Source organism: Girardinichthys multiradiatus, chromosome 21 (genome assembly GCF_021462225.1).
Source record: "Girardinichthys multiradiatus isolate DD_20200921_A chromosome 21, DD_fGirMul_XY1, whole genome shotgun sequence".
NCBI lineage: Eukaryota > Metazoa > Chordata > Actinopteri > Cyprinodontiformes > Goodeidae > Girardinichthys > Girardinichthys multiradiatus.
Genome location: NC_061813.1, coordinates 22,393,452 through 22,417,931, shown reverse-complemented (window position 1 = coordinate 22,417,931; position 24,480 = coordinate 22,393,452). Strand labels below are relative to the sequence as shown.

The window sequence follows — 24,480 nt, the reverse complement described above, 5'->3', positions numbered from 1 at the left end:
TCTTCATCAGTCATTAGAGCCAGATCTGGTGCTTTATGTCACCTACAGCCCTTTTGGACCTTAAATAAAGGTTAAGCATGTAAGTAGTGACCTTTTCCATGGGGTCAATCAGGCCATGATTTCATTCAACAATGCCTACACGGCCTTGGAGTTTAAGCTGAAAAGCTAGAATTCAATACACTTTGTACAAAATCTAGTTGCTAGAAGCTGTGGAGAGATGCTGAGAGAGGCCACAAGTGATACAAAAAAGGAGGTAGAAACGAAACTGGCAGAACAAAGCTTTGAGTGATCTAACTGGTGCAGTCACTTAAGTTCTGCTCAGGTTGCTGAGCTTGATGTTTGCAAACTTTTAGTGATGAAATATGAATGAAACGGTAAAAACAAATATGCAGTGACAAATATGTGTAACTGTGTTTTTCATTTTTCTTTCGAGAGAATATTGGGATTAAAATCGGTGTCTAACACTATCCAATGCTTGTTTTTGTGAAATATTAGTCCAGGGGAAAGTAGAGTAGCTTATTTAAACATAAGTTCCTCCTCCAAGTTCTCAGACATGTAGACTTTAGGGCAGGTATTCACAAAGTACATTAGGGGATGAGTTTTTTCTTACTGGCACAGTGTTAAGTGCATTAGGCTTAATAATGATGTAGATTCTGCACACCAAAAAACAGGTGACTATGTTGGCAAAAAATCCACAAGTACGTCAATCTCTACACTAATTATCTACGATGTTATGACCTCTCACAGGTAACATTACAGTGATGCACATTATTATAATGAATTGTTCTTCCTACATTATTGGGTTCACATAAATGTTATTTTAAGACTTTCCACCAACCTACACGAGTTCTGTCACGACTCCATATGGAATCCCAACTCTAACTTTCAGAACCACTGTCCTATATTAGTAGCTACACAAACACTGCTGCTTAGGACTGTTTAAAATAACATGACATGGCCTTTAAGGCACGAATCTGTTTGAGTGCCCTTGGGCTACCCCAACAGACAAAACTCTACAACACAATACTCACAGGCTACAAGGCAAATGGCAACCCCAGATGACCTGACTCTATAGAGACATTTTGATGGCTAAAAGGGGACCAGCTCAAGTTTAGGCAGCTGGTCATAATAGTGAGGCTGATGGCTGTAAAAGGCAGTATCTGGCTGTTTTCTGTTGTGTTTCTTTCTTAAAAGTGTGCTTAGTCAAACTTGTGCCTTATGATTATTATGTTCAGAGCCATGTGCCATACTGCATAATACTTTTGTGGTATTACTCATGTTTAATCAATTAAGGCCTTGTGATATGGCGGTTCTTGGATGAATGACACTCTGGATGAGTCCCTCCTTCTTCTGCTCAACACACAACCAAGCATCCCCACTCCACAAAGCCTATTCAGCCATTAAAAATATTTTTAGTATACATTTAGTAACATTAAGAGAGAGAGAGAGAGAGATAGAAGCATCAATAGCAACACCCAGGTTACATTTTTATACCTGGTGGGATGGAGGCATGGGGCACCAGCTCACCCTTACCCACTGACTAGATATGGAAATGAGCAATGAAAAACGTTTTGAGTTCTGGCACCCTAAAGTTTATGCCAACCTGGGCAGAGAGCCATATCCCTCATATCAAAAGCAACCACTGCTCTCACAAACACATACAGGATATACAAAGTACTGCAGCTGCAACTTGCATTTAGTGTAAGCGGAGTTAGAATTTTTGCGAGGAAATTGGAATCTGACTTTTGGTACTATGTGGGTCCCACAATTTAAAACCTAAACTATTTTACATATATTTACTCAAATTTAGCCCATATTATAAAAACTCTGCCTTTGTAGATTTATTTTGTTTGTATTAGAGTAAAACTTGAATTTTGTTTAAAAGAAAGATTGTCAGTCATTTTCTACTGCTTATTCCATAGTGGGTCACGGGGGAGCTGGTGCCTATCTCCAGCAGTCTATGGGTGAGAGGCAGGGTACACCCTGGACAGGTCGCCAGTCCATCGCAGGGCAACACACAAACAACCATGCACACACTCATTCATACACCTACGGTCAATTTAGAGTGACCAATTAACCTAACAAGCATGTCTTTGGACTGTGGGAGGAAGCCGGAGTACCCGGTGAGAACCCACGCATGCACGGGGAGAACATGCAAACTCCATGCAGAAAGACCCCAGGCTGGGAATCAAACTCAGGACCTTCTTGCTGCAAGGCAACAGTGCTACCAACTGCGCCACCGTGCAGCCCAGAAAGATCGGCTTTACACAACATATATCGAGCTTAGAATAGAATGTATTTTTATGCTAAATAAATTTTGGTCCTATTTTGGTGTACATGCATTAGATGGTAAACATGATGGGGATGACAGGAGAGTTGTCCCTTTTATTTTTCATAAATATAATTAGATATTTTCAGATAGAAGTATTAAAACTTTAGTGAAACAAATAATGCATTCTCAATATATTACATGGCAAGGTTCACACTTGTTAACATTTTCAGTTGCCTTATTAATAACGGGCTTCCCCAGAAAAGAATAGCAAAGGATCTGCGAGCATTTTAAAGCGATCAGCGTTTCTTCCTTGCAGAGTCAGCCAGCCAAACACCCCCACACACACCAGCCATGTTCGGCCTTGTTTTTGCTCCTTAATGTGGATGGACTCCATTACTCTCCTCTTTATCTAATAAGCTAGTCTAGCTAGTGGAAATAAGCAATGAGCCGGTATGGGCACAGCCTTTTGCTGTTCGGTTCTGCCGAACAGCAAAGGCTGTGCCAAAGCAGCCAAAGCATCTCCACCACATACACTGTTGGCAGGCTCTCGTGCCGTTGCTCAAGGGTGTTTGCTTCTGTTCACGACGGGCTGCCTCCTTCCAACCAACTTTTATCTTCCAGGCATTGATTCACTGAGCCGAGGCTTGTAGGTACATTGATTTAGATGGTGATGCTTGAAGAGACCAAGAGGAGGAGAGGTTGGGTCAAAGAAAAGAGTAAGAGCTCTTTAGTCAGCTATGAGAGAAATGTACTCTTTCAAGTGCCTCAGAGTTAAATTCAAGGAGCCCCACCTGTTTTTATCTTTCAGTGCCATATGAGTTGTTGTCAATCTTTAGAAGGTTAAGTCAATGTGCAGACTTATTTTATACAGGTAACACTCAAACTATGTTCGGCAAATAGATCTTTGTTACTTTGTGCTACGTTTCTAAAAATGTATGTAGTTAATCCTTATTTATTTAATCATTTTTAATAGTATTTCACAAAAGCTTGGTTATCTGTACAGAGAAGCTCAAGGTAACACCAGTCGACTGGGGTTATTGTCTTTTCAGGCCGTTAGCAAATTATGCTTATGTACTACAAGAGCACAGTTTACGAGAAGCACACCTTCTTTTCCCCCGGTTGTCTCGCGGTTACATAACCCCACCAACAGACCTCTAATCAGTATGGCATAGCATTTAGGCACTAGCACCTAAATCCTCTTTACTCGCATTCATAATCAGATAAGAGAGAACCTCCTAGATTATAGGTGACATGAGTTCTTATGGGCCCCCACATGGGAATTGAAGTAGCAGCATTTATTATCTGGATGTTCCAGGACACACTTAAAACCCAGTCCCTCATCTCCCAATATCTTTCTCTTCTCCCTATATGTTGGCTATAACATGGGGATTATTATTATTTTGGATAATTTCTGTGATGTAATGATCAGATTTAGAGAAATATATGCACTGAGTTTTTATTTTAATTCTCCAAACAGATGTGACATGCTGCTGATTTTGCCAACTACTGTTATTATGAAAAAAAAAAAAAGATTTAATTTATATTTTTAGGAATATTAGCTACTTTGATGTCTATAAACCAAACAGTCTTATTGGTTTTTTAAAATTTAATTAGTCTCATAAGCATTGATAAAGTTGTTTCACGAAAATGTGTTCTTCATCTTTCCAAACTGTTTAACACTACTTTCAAGAAGATGAGATTCATTTCTATTTTATCAGCATTTAGGTTTATCGAAAGAACCACGAAGGACTCAATTGTAGAAAAACATAAGACTTAAATTACTAATCTACAAGACAATTCTATTCTCAAGTACATGCTATTTACTGGTGAAGAGTTAATCAAAACACAGATGCTCTGTTGTATAAGAAATAAAGCTCACAAAAGATCTATGTTATCAAGACATGTCTCTAATTTGTCTTGTGAAAGAACATTTTGATAGTGTAATTTGGAGTTTTAGAACCTATTTTAATACAAGAGAATAGAATACAATGGGGAAAGAAAAGAAAATTAAAGTGCCAATGTTACAAACTACCAGAGAATCTGGCAGCATTGACATCAGATCCACTTAGGATGAGGAGTAAAATGCCTTCTTAGGTCCGACTCGTGCTGGTGTCTTTAGCCCCTGGGACCAACTTTATTCCTACATATGTAGCTCCCTTAAAACCTTTTCTTTGACTTAGATACACATCTGGACACAGAGGACAGCACTATTTCTTAAAGCCTATGGAGGTTATTTTAATATACAGCAGTGGCAGCGGTCTCTTTTGCTCCAGACCTAGATGTCTAGACGGTCTTCACTTTGGATTCAGAACAAGGAGGTAATGCAAAGAGGAGAAATTAAAAAAGTTTATGATTGACACAAAACACTCGATAAAGATGGGTGGAAAATACAAAAATGGCATTTCTCTGGACTTCACCAAAACGTAACTAACTTAGAGTAACCTACGACAGAAAAAACTAAAATCTAGCATAACCGCAGTCTACAAAGCTTGACCAATCCTCGCTTTGGGTTTCTAATGTGAAAAAAGCTTCTAGGAGTTCTAGTTCAGAAACACTCTTCAACCTGGACTTGCACTTCTGCCCCAACCAGGTCAACCAGGGCAATTTACAAGGTCTAAATTACCTTTGAGTAACATAGGAGCTGTATCTTTCATATTCACTTGTTTTTTTTTACATAAGAGTAAAAGCATGTAAACATATTGGTAGCCTAACAGTTTGAAAGTAATTATAATGCATTATTTCAAGAAATCAGCTCATTATTTTGAGAAATATGATTTATGTTGGCTGAACTAAGAGTTCATCTTGTCTTAATCATAAAATCCAGCTGGCTAGATGAAATTGGCAGAGGAGTAAAATGCCTCTGGAGATTAAAGCTAAGAAATAAAAAGTTGGTTCATCCTACTATGCTCTGAAATATCTGAAATTGTTTTGCTCGGTGATCAAGGATCCAGTTAGATAGACAACAAACAGTACTAGCAGCGGATAAATAGGCACACATTACATGGATTTGTTACAGATGCTTATATTCACAATAATGTAAACAGTATAGATTTTTTTTTATCTGAGTGAGAGGTAATAAAATCAACTTAAAACCTAAAGTTCAGACACACTCCAAAGTTAGATTTAACAATAAAGATTTAACAGAATTTGCTCACACGTATGCTTTATAGATGTGTTTCATTTATGCTTGCAGGAAAACAGAAATACTCAAAAAAATCAATAAATTCACCAGTTTACCTCACAAGCTAATCTGTAATGTAAATGCCCATCTCAGATGTCCTATTTGAAGAAAATGACTGCAGCTAATATCGCAAGGTCCTCAGGGTCATTTTTAAAATTTGACTAGTTCTAAAGTTACTGTCTCAAAACTGCCTAGAGACGCTGGAGAAAGCACTGGAGTGATCCGATTCTTTTTCCAGCAGTTTGAAGCATAGATTGGCTCCCTCCTCCCCCGCATGTTGCTGTGTAGCTTTCAGTACTTTTCCCTTACAAGCAAGGTTGTCAACTTTCATTCTCCTGGAGGTAGGTTCAGACAACTGAAGAGATTTAAGAATATGTATGGACTAGATTGTGATGGTGGTGTTTTAGATTGATCAGAGCTTATTTTGCTTCTCTGATCGAAAGCACTGCTTCTTGTGCATCAAACAGGAAATCATTTATCATTAAACAGACAAGAGCTAAAGATAACCCCATAGTAGCTTTAACATCTATAATGTTCAAAATATTGTCGGTGTCGGTGTTTGTATGTCATTAACAAAGGTATTTTAACAAAGACATTTACTTTAAGTATGAACTATGTATATTATACCTATACCAACAGAATAAAGTTAAAAATATCTAAAACAAATACTTTTCTAATAGCTCATACAATGCTAAAAAGTTTATTCAGAACAAAAATGCAAATTAGATAAACCGAATGCCATCTTCTTCATAGAAGTAAAAAGGAAAAAACAAAACTAATCCAACCTTTTTTTCCTTTGCTTTGTTCAAATAATCAAACCCTTGTGTGCCATTGTGTATTATCATTACAAGTTGGATCTTGCATGCATAGGAATTAATGTTACGACGCAGCTCAGTGTCGCTGGTGTCACGAAGGAGCCCACTGGGCTGTCTTACGACTTATTGTGCTTGACCGTGCACATTATGAGTCATGAATGGAGACATAATTAGGTAAAACTCATGAGGCACACCTAATCCTTACTGTGTTATCCTCATTGTTAAAGAAGCGAGGGTGGGGGGACAACAAGTATACTGATGAAGGAAAACTCTATAGCATAAGTTTATAATGTAAACAACACGGCCAATGTATGCCAGGGCTAATGAGAGTGGCCAGATGGTGTTGGAGGCCAGGTCCTACGATTAATTGCACCTGTCATCACAAGAACATAACTACTGAGGATTTTCTAACTAAACAAGCCTTTTACTCCACCATTACATTAACAATCATTTTCATAAATGATTAACCTGTCCCCGAGCCCACATGGGTTGCTGTCCTTTAATAAAAATCCTTAAAACAAATTGAGTAACATATGATGTATATGGGAAATGAACAAGAAAAAATATTTTCATTAAATTTAAAATATGTAAAAATGTATTAATTTATCAATCTACAAAATAATGACAGCTTCCCTTACCTATTACAGGTCCTTCTCAAAATATTAGCATATTGTGATAAAGTTCATTATTTTCCATAATGTCATGATGAAAATTTAACATTCAGATATTTTAGATTCATTGCACACTAACTGAAATATTTCAGGTCTTTTATTGTCTTAATACAGATGATTTTGGCATACAGCTCATGAAAACCCAAAATTCCTATCTCACAAAATTAGCATATCATTAAAAGGGTCTCTAAACGAGCTATGAACCTAATCATCTGAATCAACAAGTTAACTCTAAACACCTGCAAAAGATTCTTGAGGCCTTTAAAACTCCCAGCCTGGTTCATCACTCAAAACCCCAATCATGGGTAAGACTGCCGACCTGACTGCTGTCCAGAAGGCCACTATTGACACCCTCAAGCAAGAGGGTAAGACACAGAAAGAAATTTCTGAACGAATAGGCTGTTCCCAGAGTGCTGTATCAAGGCACCTCAGTGGGAAGTCTGGGGGAAGGAAAAAGTGTGGCAGAAAACGCTGCACAACGAGAAGAGGTGACCGGACCATGAGGAAGATTGTGGAGAAGGGCCGATTCCAGACCTTGGGGGACCTGCGGAAGCAGTGGACTGAGTCTGGAGTAGAAACATCCATAGCCACCGTGCACAGGCGTGTGCAGGAAATGGGCTACAGGTGCCGCATTACCCAGGTCAAGCCACTTTTGAACCAGAAACAGCGGCAGAAGCGCCTGACCTGGGCTACAGAGAAGCAGCACTGGACTGTTGCTCAGTGGTCCAAAGTACTTTTTTCGGATGAAAACAAATTCTGCATGTCATTCGGAAATCAAGGTGCCAGAGTCTGGAGGAAGACTGGGGAGAAGGAAATGCCAAAATGCCAGAAGTCCAGTGTCAAGTACCCACAGTCAGTGATGGTCTGGGGTGCCGTGTCAGCTGCTGGTGTTGGTCCACTGTGTTTTATCAAGGGCAGGGTCAATGCAGCTAGCTATCAGGAGATTTTGGAGCACTTCATGCTTCCATCTGCTGGAAAGCTTTATGGAAATGAAGATTTCATTTTTCAGCACGACCTGGCACCTGCTCACAGTGCCAAAACCACTGGTAAATGGTTTACTGACCATGGTATCACTGTGCTCAATTGGCCTGCCAACTCTCCTGACCTGAACCCCATAGAGAATCTGTGGGATATTGTGAAGAGAACGTTGAGAGACTCAAGACCCAACACTCTGGATGAGCTAAAGGCCGCTATCGAAGCATCCTGGGCCTCCATAAGACCTCAGCAGTGCCACAAGCTGATTGCCTCCATGCCACGCCGCATTGAAGCAGTCATTTCTGCCAAAGGATTCCCGACCAAGTATTGAGTGCATAACTGTACATGATTATTTGAAGGTTGACGTTTTTTGTATTAGAAACACTTTTCTTTTATTGGTCGGATGAAATATGCTAATTTTGTGAGATAGGAATTTTGGGTTTTCATGAGCTGTATGCCAAAATCATCCGTATTAAGACAATAAAAGACCTGAAATATTTCAGTTAGTGTGCAATGAATCTAAAATATATGAATGTTAAATTTTCATCATTACATTATGGAAAATAATGAACTTTATCACAATATGCTAATATTTTGAGAAGGACCTGTATAAAGAATGAAAAAAATCATAAAACATGATTTTTGCTTTTTCCACCTGTCATGTTTTACCTTCTTAACTTTTAGAGAATTTGATGCCAGTGTAAATGCAATAAATGCAGGGCAACTGCTAGAGGATATAAAATACTTATTGGAGTCAAATACCCACATTTCCTTAGTGTAGACCATGAGCAGCTTATAGAAACATAATTTAAATCATCAGTTGGTAAATAAGGTACAAAACCTCCATGGGATTGGCACACATTGAAGCATGATCTGTTAAAAATGTACTGTGGCAGAGATCTCCATTTAGTACAGAACAAAGTTGGCTACAAAAAGATCAAAACAGCAAAATTACAAAATGTTTGACACAGTGATTAGTACCCAGTAAAATAATTTAAACCACCTTTACAGTAATGACAAAACTGTTATCAATCAAGACAAATACAGGCCATTCAAAAAGGCAATGAAGGTTGTGTAAGTCTTATCGAAGTTGGTAAAGGGATAAACTTGAAATATGAAATGTTAGGACAGAAAACTACGGTGGCTTTTCTGTAATTCATTGGAGTCCCAAAGCTTTCGCAATTTTATACAACTGTTCAGACTGACAGTTTTCATTGACTTTGTTGCTCATCTGTTCTTGAATTTCTTTAGATCAATGCATGATGTGTTGCTTTTTGAGATCTTTTAGCCTACTTTACATTGCCAGACAGGTTCTACAGGTCCTTCTCAAAATATTAGCATATTGTGATAAAGTTAATTATTTTCCATAATGTAATGATGAAAATTTAACATTCATATATTTTAGATTCATTGCACACTAACTGAAATATTTTAGGTCTTTTATTGTCTTAATACGGATGATTTTGGCATACAGCTCATGAAAACCCAAAATTCCTATCTCACAAAATTAGCATATTTCATCCGACCAATAAAAGAAAAGTGTTTTTAATACAAAAAACGTCAACCTTCAAATAATCATGTACAGTTATGCACTCAATACTTGGTCGGGAATCCTTTGGCAGAAATGACTGCTTCAATGCGGCGTGGCATGGAGGCAATCAGCCTGTGGCACTGCTGAGGTCTTATGGAGGCCCAGGATGCTTCGATAGCGGCCTTTAGCTCATCCAGAGTGTTGGGTCTTGAGTCTCTCAACGTTCTCTTCACAATATCCCACAGATTCTCTATGGGGTTCAGGTCAGGAGAGTTGGCAGGCCAATTGAGCACAGTGATACCATGGTCAGTAAACCATTTACCAGTGGTTTTGGCACTGTGAGCAGGTGCTAGGTCGTGCTGAAAAATGAAATCTTCATCTCCATAAAGCTTTTCAGCAGATGGAAGCATGAAGTGCTCCAAAATCTCCTGATAGCTAGCTGCATTGACCCTGCCCTTGATAAAACACAGTGGACCAACACCAGCAGCTGACACGGCTCCCCAGACCATCACTGACTGTGGGTACTTGACACTGTACTTCTGGCATTTTGGCATTTCCTTCTCCCCAGTCTTCCTCCAGACTCTGGCACCCTGATTTCCGAATGACATGCAGAATTTGCTTTCATCCGAAAAAAGTACTTTGGACCACTGAGCAACAGTCCAGTGCTGCTTCTCTGTAGCCCAGGTCAGGCGCTTCTGCCGCTGTTTCTGGTTCAAAAGTGGCTTGACCTGAGGAATGCGGCACCTGTAGCCCATTTCCTGCACACGCCTGTGCACGGTGGCTCTGGATGTTTCTACTCCAGACTCAGTCCACTGTTTCTGCAGGTCCCCCAAGGTCTGGAATCGGCCCTTCTCCACAATCTTCCTCATGGTCCGGTCACCTCTTCTCGTTGTGCAGCGTTTTCTGCCACACTTTTTCCTTCCCACAGACTTCCCACTGACGTGCCTTGATACAGCACTCTGGGAACAGCCTATTCGTTCAGAAATTTCTTTCTGTGTCTTACCCTCTTGCTTGAGGGTGTCAATAGTGGCCTTCTGGACAGCAGTCAGGTCGGCAGTCTTACCCATGATTGGGGTTTTGAGTGATGAACCAGGCTGGGAGTTTTAAAGGCCTCAGGAATCTTTTGCAGGTGTTTAGAGTTAACTTGTTGATTCAGATGATTAGGTTCATAGCTCGTTTAGAGACCCTTTTAATGATATGCTAGTTTTGTGAGATAGGAATTTTGGGTTTTCATGAGCTGTATGCCAAAATCATCCGTATTAAGACAATAAAAGACCTGAAATATTTCAGTTAGTGTGCAATGAATCTAAAATATATGAATGTTAAATTTTCATCACGACATTATGGAAAATAATGAACTTTATCACAATATGCTAATATTTTGAGAAGGACCTGTAGTTAAGTAATTCCTTGCTTCTACTGCTCAAGCAGTAATCAGACTTGGGTGTTGTTGGTGAAACTAAACCAAAAACAATGGGGTTAATTACAGTAAATTCATAATTTAACACGTGGGCAGTTATATATTCACATAGGGATGGTTAGTTTTTTTCCCTTATAAATGAAAGTGTCCTTTGAAAACTACATTGTGTAATTACCCAGCTTTTCTTTGTGTGAAACAATTTGTTTATTGATCTGAAACATGTAATTATCAAAAAAGGAGAGATTTGTTAGGAGACAAATGCTTTTTCATGACACTGAATAAAATCCACCAATAGTAGAGAATAGATTCAGTTTCTTTAGATGCTAAATGCTAGTTTATTAACCTTTCATCTGTGCCATTTTGTAAAGACTTGGATGTTCAGCAGAGCTTTATAGCTTGAATGATTTGACACTGAAGGCCAGACAACTTGACTGGAACATTGCTGTTTGTACATCATTTCATCAAAAGGGATATTAAACAATAAAAAAAACCATCTAATTTGATAATATGAAAAAGTCCTAGGAGTAGCTTTAAGTAAGGATTATTTTTATTCAAATCCCTTCATCATATACAGATTCCATTAGTTGCATGTGTTTGACTTATTCAGCCTGTAAGAAGTCCAGTGGACCAAACGGGCAAAATGCTCACAATCCGTCTACCATCAGAGTAAGACATAAATCCTATTGAAGGTTAGGAGAGCTTTGTGCGGTCCCACAGCAACTAGCAGCGCTGGCTGGTGCTACCAGTTTGAGTGACACGCTGAGTAAGAGGGTAATGTGTTCCTTCCTCCTCCTGCCCTACTCGTCTCCTTGCTGTCCCCCTGATCATTGCTCCCTCCACCGCCTCGAGGAACGTTTGTTCATCTCGTGCGCTGCCATTTTCTACCTCCCAGAAGGCATTGGAAAAAATGGGAGATGGAGAGGAGTGGGATAGGAGTTTAAAGGTGTCATCATTCTAAAGGCTATGAACACCAGGTCTCCATTACATGCTTCAGTAATCTCTCTTCACACTCTCAGCTCACAGCCAGCCTTCCACATCCATGCACAGTCATACAGTATTACATATATTATGCCTTTCATAGTGTGTAGTACGCAAGCAGGTGCTCCTACTTGCAGAGTACGCACACTGAAATATACACACCTCTTCCTCTGAACACCCTCAAGTACTGCTGAACTGGCTTTTCTTGGGTACCACAATGCAATGGTTGCTATACTGTTTTCTCCTTCCCTCTCTCCATGCCATATCTTTTTTTATATTCTTTAGTTCCTTGACTTGTCCTTGTGCTCTCACAGCCATTCTTTACCTTTTTCCCTTACCATCACAACAACATTTCTCCCCTTCATCCTACATTTATTTTCACCTTTCCTCTCTGTATTTTCAGTTTCCTGCACATTTCAGTTCTCAACTCTCTGGAAAACTGAGTTATAGCTATTTTTACTGCTTTATCTTGAGAGCTCTGACATGGGAGATTATTGGTATTCATTGTAGTGTTCTTACATTTGACGGCTCATCAGTCTTGCCTATGTTTGATGGCAGGTGAATAGAGAAATGTTTTGTTGCCTACTTGCCCTAGTGAAACTATTCTGAAAGTTTGGTTTATTTATTTTTCCTCTGTTTTTGCAAAAAACCTGTAACTACAAGTCCTTGGGATTCCAGTCAGAATTGCTTTAAGAACTATTCTGCACCAGTAGGGGGCAACAGTATTGACATTAACAACATAAGAAATTTGACAGATAATAAAAGCCATATAATTTACATGTGGGTGGGGTTGCAAGCGGAGTAATGTATGTTGGAATGTTATTTTTGTGTCTGTCTATACAGTCTGTGATTCCAATCAAAACTGTAATACACTTTCTTCACCAGTAGATGGTGATAAAGTTGACATTAATGACAGAATGCAAAAGAAAAGGATCGTGAATATAGCTAAATTGATGCTAGACTGAGGATTGAAAGATTCACTCAAAACAATCTCACCTCATGTTTTCTCTATATACTATTTAAAATTTTATTGCAGTTATAAAATACGTTTAGCTCACACTTGCTGTTTGATTGCAATTATCATGACAAGGTAAGAAAATTACAACGTAACAGATGACGGTTACTACAATAATATATTGACATCAATATTTTTAGATAATACACAATGTGTACATGGGTCGTGTGTAGGTCTAGTCACTGGTTGACTTTCTCTTAGCAACAGGTTCGAAACAAATATGGTGGATAAAGCAATTGATTTAATGTTGAAAGAGGTGGGTTCAAGATTTTTTTAAATTCCAGTTCTCAATGTTCCAACTGGTTTAAATTACTGAAGTGAGGTTTTGTTGTGAACCACAGCAAAACAAGCCAGATGCATGTTGAGCATCTGAAGAGACGACACCCAAAACATCCTTTACATATATATCCTTTAATTAATATCCTTTAGAGCCCCACTCATGACTGAATGGGGAAGCCCTGGCTTATGTTAGTATGACTGAATTCAGAATGTGCACAACATAACAGCCGCCAACCAGTTTAAAATTCACAGAAGACGATAACGATGGCGGATTGCAGAGTACTTAGTTGTGCTGCTGACTCATTTGAATTTAACAAAGGTTCTCCAACAAAGTGTTCATTTTCTCCCCTGTTTTGTAAGCAAGAAGTGTTTGCACACATTGAGTTTAAAGAGCATACCATTAACTAGTGATGTGGCTGGGAAATTACACCATTCTCATATCACTACTGTTGCCATGTGAACATACAGGTCCTTCTCAAAATATTAGCATATTGTGATAAAGTTAATTATTTTCCATAATGTAATGATGAAAATTTAACATTCATATATTTTAGATTCATTGCACACTAACTGAAATATTTTAGGTCTTTTATTGTCTTAATACGGATGATTTTGGCATACAGCTCATGAAAACCCAAAATTCCTATCTCACAAAATTAGCATATTTCATCCGACCAATAAAAGAAAAGTGTTTTTAATACAAAAAACGTCAACCTTCAAATAATCATGTACAGTTATGCACTCAATACTTGGTCGGGAATCCTTTGGCAGAATTGACTGCTTCAATGCGGCGTGGCATGGAGGCAATCAGCCTGTGGCACTGCTGAGGTCCTGGAGGCCCAGGATGCTTCGATAGCGGCCTTTAGCTCATCCAGAGTGTTGGGTCTTGAGTCTCTCAACGTTCTCTTCACAATATCCCACAGATTCTCTATGGGGTTCAGGTCAGGAGAGTTGGCAGGCCAATTGAGCACAGTGATACCATGGTCAGTAAACCATTTACCAGTGGTTTTGGCACTGTGAGCAGGTGCTAGGTCGTGCTGAAAAATGAAATCTTCATCTCCATAAAGCTTTCAGCAGATGGAAGCATGAAGTGCTCCAAAATCTCCTGATAGCTAGCTGCATTGACCCTGCCCTTGATAAAACCCAGTGGACCAACACCAGCAGCTGACAACGGCACCCCAGACCATCACTGACTGTGGGTACTTGACACTGGACTTCTGGCATTTTGGCATTTCCTTCTCCCCAGTCTTCCTCCAGACTCTGGCACCTTGATTTCCGAATGACACGCAGAATTAGCTTTCATCCGAAAAAAGTACTCTGGACCACTGAGCAACAGTTCAGTGCTGCTTCTCTGTATCCCAGGTCAGGCGCTTCTGCCGCTGTTTCGGGTTCAAAAGTGGCTTGACCTGGGGAATGCGGCACCTGTAGCCCATTTCCTGCACACGCCTGTGCACGGTGGCTCTGGATGTTTCTACTCCAGACTCAGTCCACTGCTTCCACAGGTCCCCCAAGGTCTGGAATCGGCCCTTCTCCACAATCTTCCTCAGGGTCCGGTCACCTCTTCTCGTTGTGCAACGTTTTCTGCCACACTTTTTCCTTCCCACAGACTTCCCACTGAAGTGCCTTGATACAGCACTCTGGGAACAGCCTATTCGTTCAGAAATTTCTTTCTGTGTCTTACCCTCTTGCTTGAGGGTGTCAATAGTGGCCTTCTGGACAGCAGTCAGGTCGGCAGTCTTACCCATGATTGGTGTTTTGAGTGATGAACCAGGCTGGGAGTTTTAAAGGCCTCAGGAATCTTTTGCAGGTGTTTAGAGTTAACTCGTTGATTCAGATGATTAGGTTCATAGCTCGTTTAGAGACCCTTTTAATGATATGCTAATTTTGTGAGATAGGAATTTTGGGTTTTCATGAGCTGTATGCCAAAATCATCCGTATTAAGACAATAAAAGACCTGAAATATTTCAGTTAATGTGCAATGAATCTAAAATATATGAATGTTAAATTTTCATCATGACATTATGGAAAATAATGAACTTTATCACAATATGCTAATATTTTGAGAAGGACCTGTATATTGTAATTAAAATGTTGTCATGTAGACGTGTTAACAGAATTGGAAAAAAATATATTTTTTCAATGGATTGTTGTCGCGTTAACAGGGTCTAAGTTTTACTTTCTTCTTCTAAAACATAGTGCTTGTATGGTTTCTATGGCAACCATGATGTGCTATGGCGATACGCTGACACCCAGTTAGCATTCCTCTCCATACGAGCTGTGTGAGATCCACAGCAGCTGGTAACTCAGTTCCCACAACCAACCCTGGATGCAAATTTGAGGGATGCATTTTAGCTCTGTATCAGCAGTGCTCTCAGTGAGTAAAGCCTGTGCTTGAATGGCATGTGTTTTTAATGGTCAGAAACGTTGCTTGGCTTCTGCTATTGTCATTTATAACAAATGGCTTTCAACACACTGAAACAGGAATGTTTCCTGTTCAGTGGTGCAGTTATTTGATGAGTTCAAGCTGTTGTTTGTAGTGCAGCGGATCCAGCAGACTTCTTTTGTAGAAACGTCTGTGACAGTAATGAAGAAGAAGTGAAATTGGCCTTTCTTGTGTCCCAGCTCTCTAGGCCAATAACTGGATCAGAATGAGGGCTTCAGTTTGTTGGATTGAAGAGATTAATTAAAAGCTTCTGCAGTGTAACGGAGCCTCTCAGGATATATGAAAGAACACTTGTTAGCCTGACTGATACTGGGGTACTGTGACAGAGAAAATGTGTGTCATTGCATTTCCTTCCAATAACACACCTCCACCTTCTGGTCCTCACATTTGCTCATCTATTCCCTTTTTTATAGCTTCTCTGCAGGACAATTTTAAACACCATCTTTCTCTCTTTATCACCACATTTGTTTTTTCTTGTGTAATCATGCTGTTGGCGTCACCGTGGGCAGAGCTGCCAGCTGTTTGCTGTCTCCACGCACCCCAGGAAGTGACAGAGTAAATTATTATATCTCCTGCTCTGTGTTGTGGAACACGATGCCTCCTGAGTCACAAAAGGGCCTCACTGATGACCAAGGCGACTTACATAGAGACAGCATCCAAGAATCTTTAAAAATTACATGAAGTGTTATAACCAAAAGTCATATATGTAGTCCTGTGAATACATGTGAAAGTATTTGTCAGAACCAAAAATTAAGCACTCCTGTTTAAATTCAATATTTGTTTTTTCTTTTTATTTTTTCATTTCATTTTTTTTATCAAATATTGGAACTAAAAGTTAAGCCACAAAAGCCTTTATGTCTATTTGCCTCTTTGTGCATTTTTGTTTTACGTATTATTAGTTTGTTTCATTGACTTATATCAGTAGGAACAGACATAAGAGTAACAAATAATAAAAAAATATATGTTTTTGATTGATGAATAATCAGGATGATCAGAATGTTTACTTTTTATTAACATCCTGATTTCTTTGCTTCTTTAAACGTGGGATTAAATCCCTGCAACAGATATAGGATTCATCCGTCAGAGCTGTTTTTTGATAAATTAGAAAACAGATTACTAGACTGAATAAAAATGAGTGTTTACGTATATTGAAATAATTTAAAGTAGCTTCCATCTGCTAAAAGTTACACTGTGTCTAAACAAATTCAAGTCTGATTACTAAATGCTTCCCCAACTTGAACTGTCAGTCCATCCGTCTTGTCAGGCAAGGTGACAAGACACAGTGATACTGTCCTTTTAGCTCACTGGTGTGATTGTAATCGGCTTAGAGTTCATGGCTGAAGAGGACCTGACTAGCCAGAGGGCAAACAGGGACAAAGACATGCACTCCGTGCAGACCATGTGACCCATGACCGTGTCAGGATGCTGTGCAGTGGGCCAAAGGATCAATGTCTGACACACCTGAAAGGTCATGCTGCCTTGTGGTTTACACCAGTGTTCACATGCAGACCACATTCTGGTTTTAGACTGTCTATTATTATTATCATTATTATTATTATTATAGGTTAATAAAGCCATCTGAATCTTAATTAGTGTAGTATGGCAAATCAAGGCACCAATCAGGTTTTTATGCGGTGTTGCCTTCTCAGGAAGAATCTGCCTTCCATCACTTGAAAATCATGAAAGATTCTGGTCTTGTGGGTTCTGACATTTGGTTGAAGTCTTGCCAATCGATAGGGCAACACACAAGTATTGACCTGTGTGCTGTAAGACCCACCTGTCTCATTTTATTTTAACCAAGATGCCTCTTTAGTCGCTCCCATGGGCTTCTGCCTCAGATTTATGTGTGTTTCACATATTTGCTGTTTCCCTCCCTAAACAGGGTACCACTTTCACAGTGTTTTGGTACTTTTGGGCCTGTTTCTGACCTTTTGGGCCTGTTTCTGACCTTTAGAGATTTGCTGTTGAGTTTATTTTCTTTTCACCCTTCTGTGATTATCTACATCTCTTGGGGGAACTCCACTCATTTAACCCTTTGCCTCTGCCCTCCATCTCTCCTTTCTGTCCTGCAATCATTCAGCCTTACTGCGTCTTTTCTCAGCTGATGTCCTTTGAAAGAAAGAAACAAAAATTAGTTGCATTAATGGGGGATCTGAGCAAATGTTATCTAGCAGCAAAAGGTCACTCTTTTATCACTGTTGATTTGTCTCAGGGGCTGGAGCTCGGATCTGGGAATAACGCGGTGGAGTGCATACCAGTTTCAATTCAGAAAACCAGTGGAATATACTAATGTTTGTACTAAGTGACTAGGCTAATTACTTTAAGCAATACAAGCAAATCCCTCTGTATTTTACACGTTCAAGCACTAAAGTAACATGTTTACACATAGAGATGCTATAGCATGGCTAGGCTAGGCCATACATAAGGCGGCCGTTAGTGGGTTGTGACTTCCTTGCTTCCTGGCTGGAAGTGTTTTGTCAAAGAGGCTTATTCGTATGTGTTTGTGTTTTGCTAAAGTGTATTGTGTATTCATTCAGGCAATAAACACTGATTTTTCCCTTTGATGCAAGGTCTTTTTTAATTTTTAAAAGATTAAAAAGATTTGTGTAGTTACCTTACCAACAAAAAATAAGTTATTTCCAGTTCAAATTAATGTAGAAAAGATGTTGACACCATTAGTACAGCAGTCTTGGACTACTTCCATCCGTTATTAATAGTACAGTTTGAGGGTAAATGTTTTTATTTCATGACAGGTGGTTGAAAAAAATCTAAATTCTTCCAAATGCCCTGGACAATCCAGGGCCTTTTGTGCTGAAGAAAAGTTAAATTTAGAGAACGCTTGAATGCATAAAATCCCATACTGTATACAAAAACAATAAAAGTGAGTCATACATCAAACAATCTTTTAAAGTAAACTACACTTGGACTGCCTCAGTTATTTTCCATTACATTTGCTTTGTATTGGCAGTCCAAACCCTGCGCAAGTCGGAGTTTTGCCCTGCACCCACACTTACACCACCGATGCTGGCAGCTGTTTCTGGCTGGGACTCAAATAAAGATTTTTGAAGTATACTTGTTTTGTAATAAATCCCTTTTAAGCAGTGTGACAATATCTGAAGGCCACCTGAGACTCTTAAGCATCCTCAGCTTTTGCTTCCTGCTTCAAAGTAATGAATAAGGTGTCTGAAAGTGAATAATACACTTATGTTGATGGATGACTGTTGATACGGGACATAGGAGCACACGCCTTTGTCAGTGTGGCTGCTCTCGTCTTTTTAAGTGGCTATTTCCTCCAGCTTGTCCTATTTGAATGGCCCTAATGATATCTCCTGTGCTAATGATGCAATTAAAAAACAAGTTAAGCTACAGATAGATATAAATCTCAGTATTGAAATGCTAACTGAGGCATTTTTAAAATATAAGCTAAACTCTTAAAATGCCAACTTGTCTGCCAGTCCCTATAATTACATCACATTGGTCAAGGCTAAACAGCAAGCTGTTAATAGGCAGATCATAAAAGCTGTATAACACATTTTCTTATCACAGGCTAGTCTCAACAGGATCAGAAGGTTACATTTAACCATGTAGCTGAATTATGATTGGGGTAAAGCTTAATACGGATTATGAATATGAAGCATTCAATCGGTTAAGGCAGTTTTTCATAAGCCTTTGGGTGCAAAGCTCATCTCTCTTATTACATCAAAAGGGATAGATTCCTTTTTTTGCTTGTCGCACCTGATGAAAACATGGTCTAGTTCTGGTGTAACCTTTAACCTGTGTAAGCATGTTTTAACTTTAAGACACTCTGAATGAGCTATTGTAATGACTCCAGAATCTACACCTCTTGAACTTACACTAAAATCACAGACTTGAATAAATGTATTTTATTGGGTTTTCATGTGATAGACCAACACAATGCAGCACATATGACACAGAAGAAAAATTATGCATGGTTGCCAACATCTTTCACTAATAAAAATGTTGTTGTTTTTTATCACAATATTTTGAGGCATTTATTGTGATGGAAATAAAAGGGATAATAAAATGTTTTAAAATAAAAAAATTAATGCTGTGTTTTTTAGATTATGTTTTATGGATTATAGAGCACACACACAAATACTGTCCCTAAACAAACATAAACATACTCATTATCAATAGGCTACTTTATGACACCAATTACATAAAGTAGTGCAACTTTACCATGGAAGAGCAAACAATACGTGCCTTCATTATTATTTTCAAATATATTGATATTTATTGACATTTTCATGGAACCTATAGTGAAAAAAAACACAAAAATAAGAATACCAACCATACTCTTAGTGCATGATTGTACTCAGTAATCTTTTCTATGGTACCCACAAATAAAATCTATAGTCCATGGTTACCTTGGAGCAGATCAGGTGAAAATATCAGCTCAAACGAATTACTATTAGTCATGTACAGGGGTTGTACAATGAAACTGAAACACCTGTCATTTTAGTGTGGGAGGTTTCATGGCTAAATTGGACCAGCCTGGTAGCCATCCTTCATTGATTGCACATTGCACCAGTAAGAGCAGAGTGTGAAGGTTCAATTAGCAGGGTAAGAGCACAGTTTTGCTCAAAATATTGAAATGCACACAACATTATGGGTGACATACCAGAGTTCAAAGGAGGACAAATTGTTGGTGCACGTCTTGCTGGTGCATCTGTGACCAAGACAGCAAGTCTTTGTGATGTATCAAGAGCCACGGTATCCAGGGTAATGTCAGCATACCACCAAGAAGGACGAACCACATCCAACAGGATTAACTGTGGATGCAAGGGGAAGCTGTCTGAAAGGGATGTTCAGGTGCTAACCCGGATTGTATCCAAAAAACATAAAACCACGGCTGCCCAAATCACAGCAGAATTAAATGTGCACCTCAACTCTCCTGTTTCCACCAGAACTGTCCGTCAGGAGCTCCACAGGGTCAATATACATGGCCGGGCTGCTATAGCCAAACCTTTGCTCACTCATGCCAATGCCAAACGTCGGTTTCAATGGTGCAAGGAGCGCAAATCTTGGGCTGTGGACAATGTGAAACATGTATTGTTCTCTGATGAGTCCACCTTTACTGTTTACCCCACATCCGGGAGAGTTACGTGTGGAGAATCCCCAAAGAAGTGTACCACCCAGACTGTTGCATGCCCAGAGTGAAGCATGGAGGTGGATCAGTGATGGTTTGGGCTGCCATATCATGGCATTCTCTTGGCCCAATACTTGTGCTAGATGGGCGCGTACTGCCAAGGACTACCGAACCATTCTTGAGGACCATGTGCATCCAATGGTTCAAACATTGTATCCTGAAGGCGGTGCCGTGTATCAGGATGACAATGCAGCAATACGCACAGCAAGACTGGTGAAAGATTGGTTTGATGAACATGAAAGTGAAGTTGAACATCTCCCATGGCCTGCACAGTCACCAGATCTAAATATTATTGAGCCACTTTGGGGTGTTTTGGAGGAGCGAGTCAGGAAACGTTTTCCTCCATCAGTATCAAGTAGTGACCTGGCCACTATCCTGCAAGAAAAATGGCTTAAAATCCCTCTGACCACTGTGCAGGACTTGTATATGTCATTCCCAAGACGAATTGATGCTGTATTGGCCGCAAAAGGAGGCCCTACACCATACTAATAAATTATTGTGGTCTAAAACCAGGTGTTTCAGTTTCATTGTCCAACCCCTGTAGTCCACAAAACTGACCTTTGTGGAAGAATGACAAGAAGAAAGCCATAAGAAGCACCAGTTAAAGTTGGCCACATGGGGACCAAACAGACATGTGGGAGATGGTGCTCTGGTCAGATGAGACCAAAATTGAACTACAGTCAAAACACAATGTATGGCGTACACTCAGTAATACTGCACATCATCCTGATCATACCTTTAAGGAAGAGAATTTGTTGGAGGCAGCAGAATACATATGAATTGGGTGGAGGTTCACCTTCAAGCAGGACATCAACACTAAACATATAGCTACGACAGAGTGGTATAGTATAATGTAGATTCATGTGTTAGAGTGCTCCAGTCAAAGTCCAGAACTAAATCTAATCGAGAATCCGTGGCAAGACTTGAATTTTAATGTTTATAGACACAGTCCATCCGGTCTGACTAACCCAGAGCTATATGCAGCTGCAGCACAAAATGGTTCTGAATGTATTGACTCGTTGGATCTGAATAAAACACCACACTTTTCAGATTTTTGTCTGCACAAAAAAAAATTGTATTGGTCTTCAGAAAAAAATCTCAATAAAATTTGTTCAGTTCTGTGGATGGAAATTGACAAAATGTGAACAAAGTACAAGGAAATAGATATGAAGGTTTTTGTAAGGTATACAGCCGATAGTTCCTTCCTGATTTAAAGAGCGCATCAGGAGAATCGGAACATGCCTAAGCAGTGGAAAGTTCATAGGAATGCTGTTTACATTAAATGGTTTAATAGTTTAAAAAGTTGAATAAATATTACTTTCCAGATGTTTAGCATTTTGACATGTTCAAGAGGTGCAGCAGTTTAATTCTTATGGTGAAGTCTGTGCCACCAAATACAAAAAAAGACTACATTAGTCTCTTCTAATTGAAAACCCAAGTTTGGCTTCTTGAAAGGATTAACTGTGGCACAGGGAGGTATAAACCCAACCGCCTGTCTATCTGATAAACTGACACACCCTCCAACCTGATGTGCTGCTACCCTAATCCCCTTTGATGACACCACAAAGTCTGAGGACAGAAATTAACAGTCCGGCTACGCAGCATCAGCTGCAACGTGCAGCGCCTGTCTGACATTACAGCAACCGCAAGCTCATGACGGCACGAAGAATCAATTAGAATTGCTGACACATATCTGATTAAGGCAAAACAGGGCCAAAGGCGGGCTCATTAAATGCTTTTCTGTTTGGTTATTGCAATAGAGGTCAAAGGAGAAGCTTATTGGGGGAGTGGGGGTGGATTGCGGAGGCTCAAAACTTAATCTGGAGCAATAGGCTTCTCTTTCTCTATTCTAAGCAATCTCGGTAGATAAGAAGAATAGTGTGAGCTTGATGTAAAAATGTTTTTTTACATTAATTTAAAGCAGCTGTAATTTTTATTAAACAATAATAATCTTTCTGATCACCATATTTGCAGTGAAATTGAAATTTGCCACACATCACGCATCATAAAGTCTTGTTTTTTATTTTTCATTTACATTGTTTGCTGCTGTATGACTCAAGTAGGCATGTAGTACGCAGTAGCAATAAAAACAATTTTTACTGAATCTAATAAGTCAAGGTTAAATTGTATTAAAAGCTCTTAAATTACTTTGAAGTCCACAGAGTAAAAAGCCTTTCTACTGTATACATGTCTGTGAAGGTTAAGGCTAAGTCTCAAGACTTTTGCATCACGTCCAAGTCAAGTATCAGGTCTGTAAAGATTGGAGTCAATATTCTAACATGATTTCAATGCATCTAGTCTGACTAAAACACTGAACCACTGTATTTCAATTCAATTCAGTGTATTTATAAAGTGCCAATTCACAAAGACAATTCAATTGAATTATGCAGATTCCAAGTCAAGTATATACATTCCAATTGATGCTAGTTCTCAAACAATGCAGTCAAATTCAAACTCATTCCAGCGGAGTATTCACTCCTCCTGGATGATTATGTAGCAACAGGAGACAGTCGCTTGCAATGTGTTGTTAACTTTTCAGCAATCTCCCATACAACCTTTTAAGTTTGTAAGTTATGGATTCAAATTATTATCCTTTGGCCTAACTTAAAACATGAATATATAACCTTTATCTTTTTCAGGATATTCATTAAATAAAAACAGACAAACTTGGAAGCTGCCTTTAACTCCTTTAGCTGGTACGTACTGTTGAGAAACATTACAGAGAATAACGGTACCACGACCTTTAGCCATTTTTACATACTATGTTAAATCATAGGGGACAACTTTAATCATTTATACAGAAGATCTACAATTACCATTTCCTTTTCACACCTTATTACAAGAGGTAAAGATGTTTATGAGACTTGAGTCTCACACCTCAAGTCTGAAGTCTGTGTCTGCAGCTTATTAAGTTTCTGATTCTAGTCTAAGATGTAGACTCGAGTCCCTATCTCTGTGCTGCCTCTGTACGGCAAACATTTCATGAATTCAATCACAGAATTTTCATTTGTTCTCACAGTTAATATATATAATACAAGGGCATATTTATAAACCACAAAAATGGAGTAATATTTTAACCTTAACTTAAAATGTTTTAGCTTAGTCGTTACTATATAGTCCAAAAATGTTCAAAACCTTCTTTAGTGCAAATCTGTTGCAAACTGATTTAGAGCAATCATATTTCCCTGTACTACTCAGTTGTAACTTTTTTTGAAAGCCTGATCAATCAGTGTCATGTAATGAATGCACACAGAGAAGTTATATGTCTGATGTCACTGCTGCTTCAACAGATGATCCCATCCACACTGGAAAGGCTGCTGGATGCAGTGGAGAATTGAGTTGGGACGAGCTGTTTCCCACTGTATCTTACCACCACAAGAAATATGTGCAGTAAACTGCTGGCAGACAGTTCAGCCACATCAAGAGTCATCAAAAAAGGAGGAGTTTGTTGTTGAATGCAATATTAAATATGCAACAAGCTTTTTTGGCCTCATTAAAAGATAAGTAAGCTCCAAAGCTGCTGCCCTTTCTGCCAGAGACTTGTCTGTAACGTATTTACAGTGTGAATGCAGCAGTAATAGTCTTTTTTATAAAACCCCTTTGTCCTGAAAGACTTGTATGTCTTTGTGACCAAATGTGTTTGCATTCACATAGGCAGACATTTCTTCCTCTTTTAAATAATGTAACCGCAATAAAAGCGGTGAATGACATCGCACTGTAGTAGAAGAAT

At 39.1% G+C, this 24,480-nt stretch overlaps 1 protein-coding gene across 1 annotated transcript in view; it reads left to right on the top strand.

The window, feature by feature from the left end:
• LOC124858084 (potassium voltage-gated channel subfamily B member 2-like) overlaps positions 1-24,480 on the top strand; it is a 149,983-nt gene that overhangs the window by 3,057 nt on the left and 122,446 nt on the right. The window lies entirely within an intron of this gene.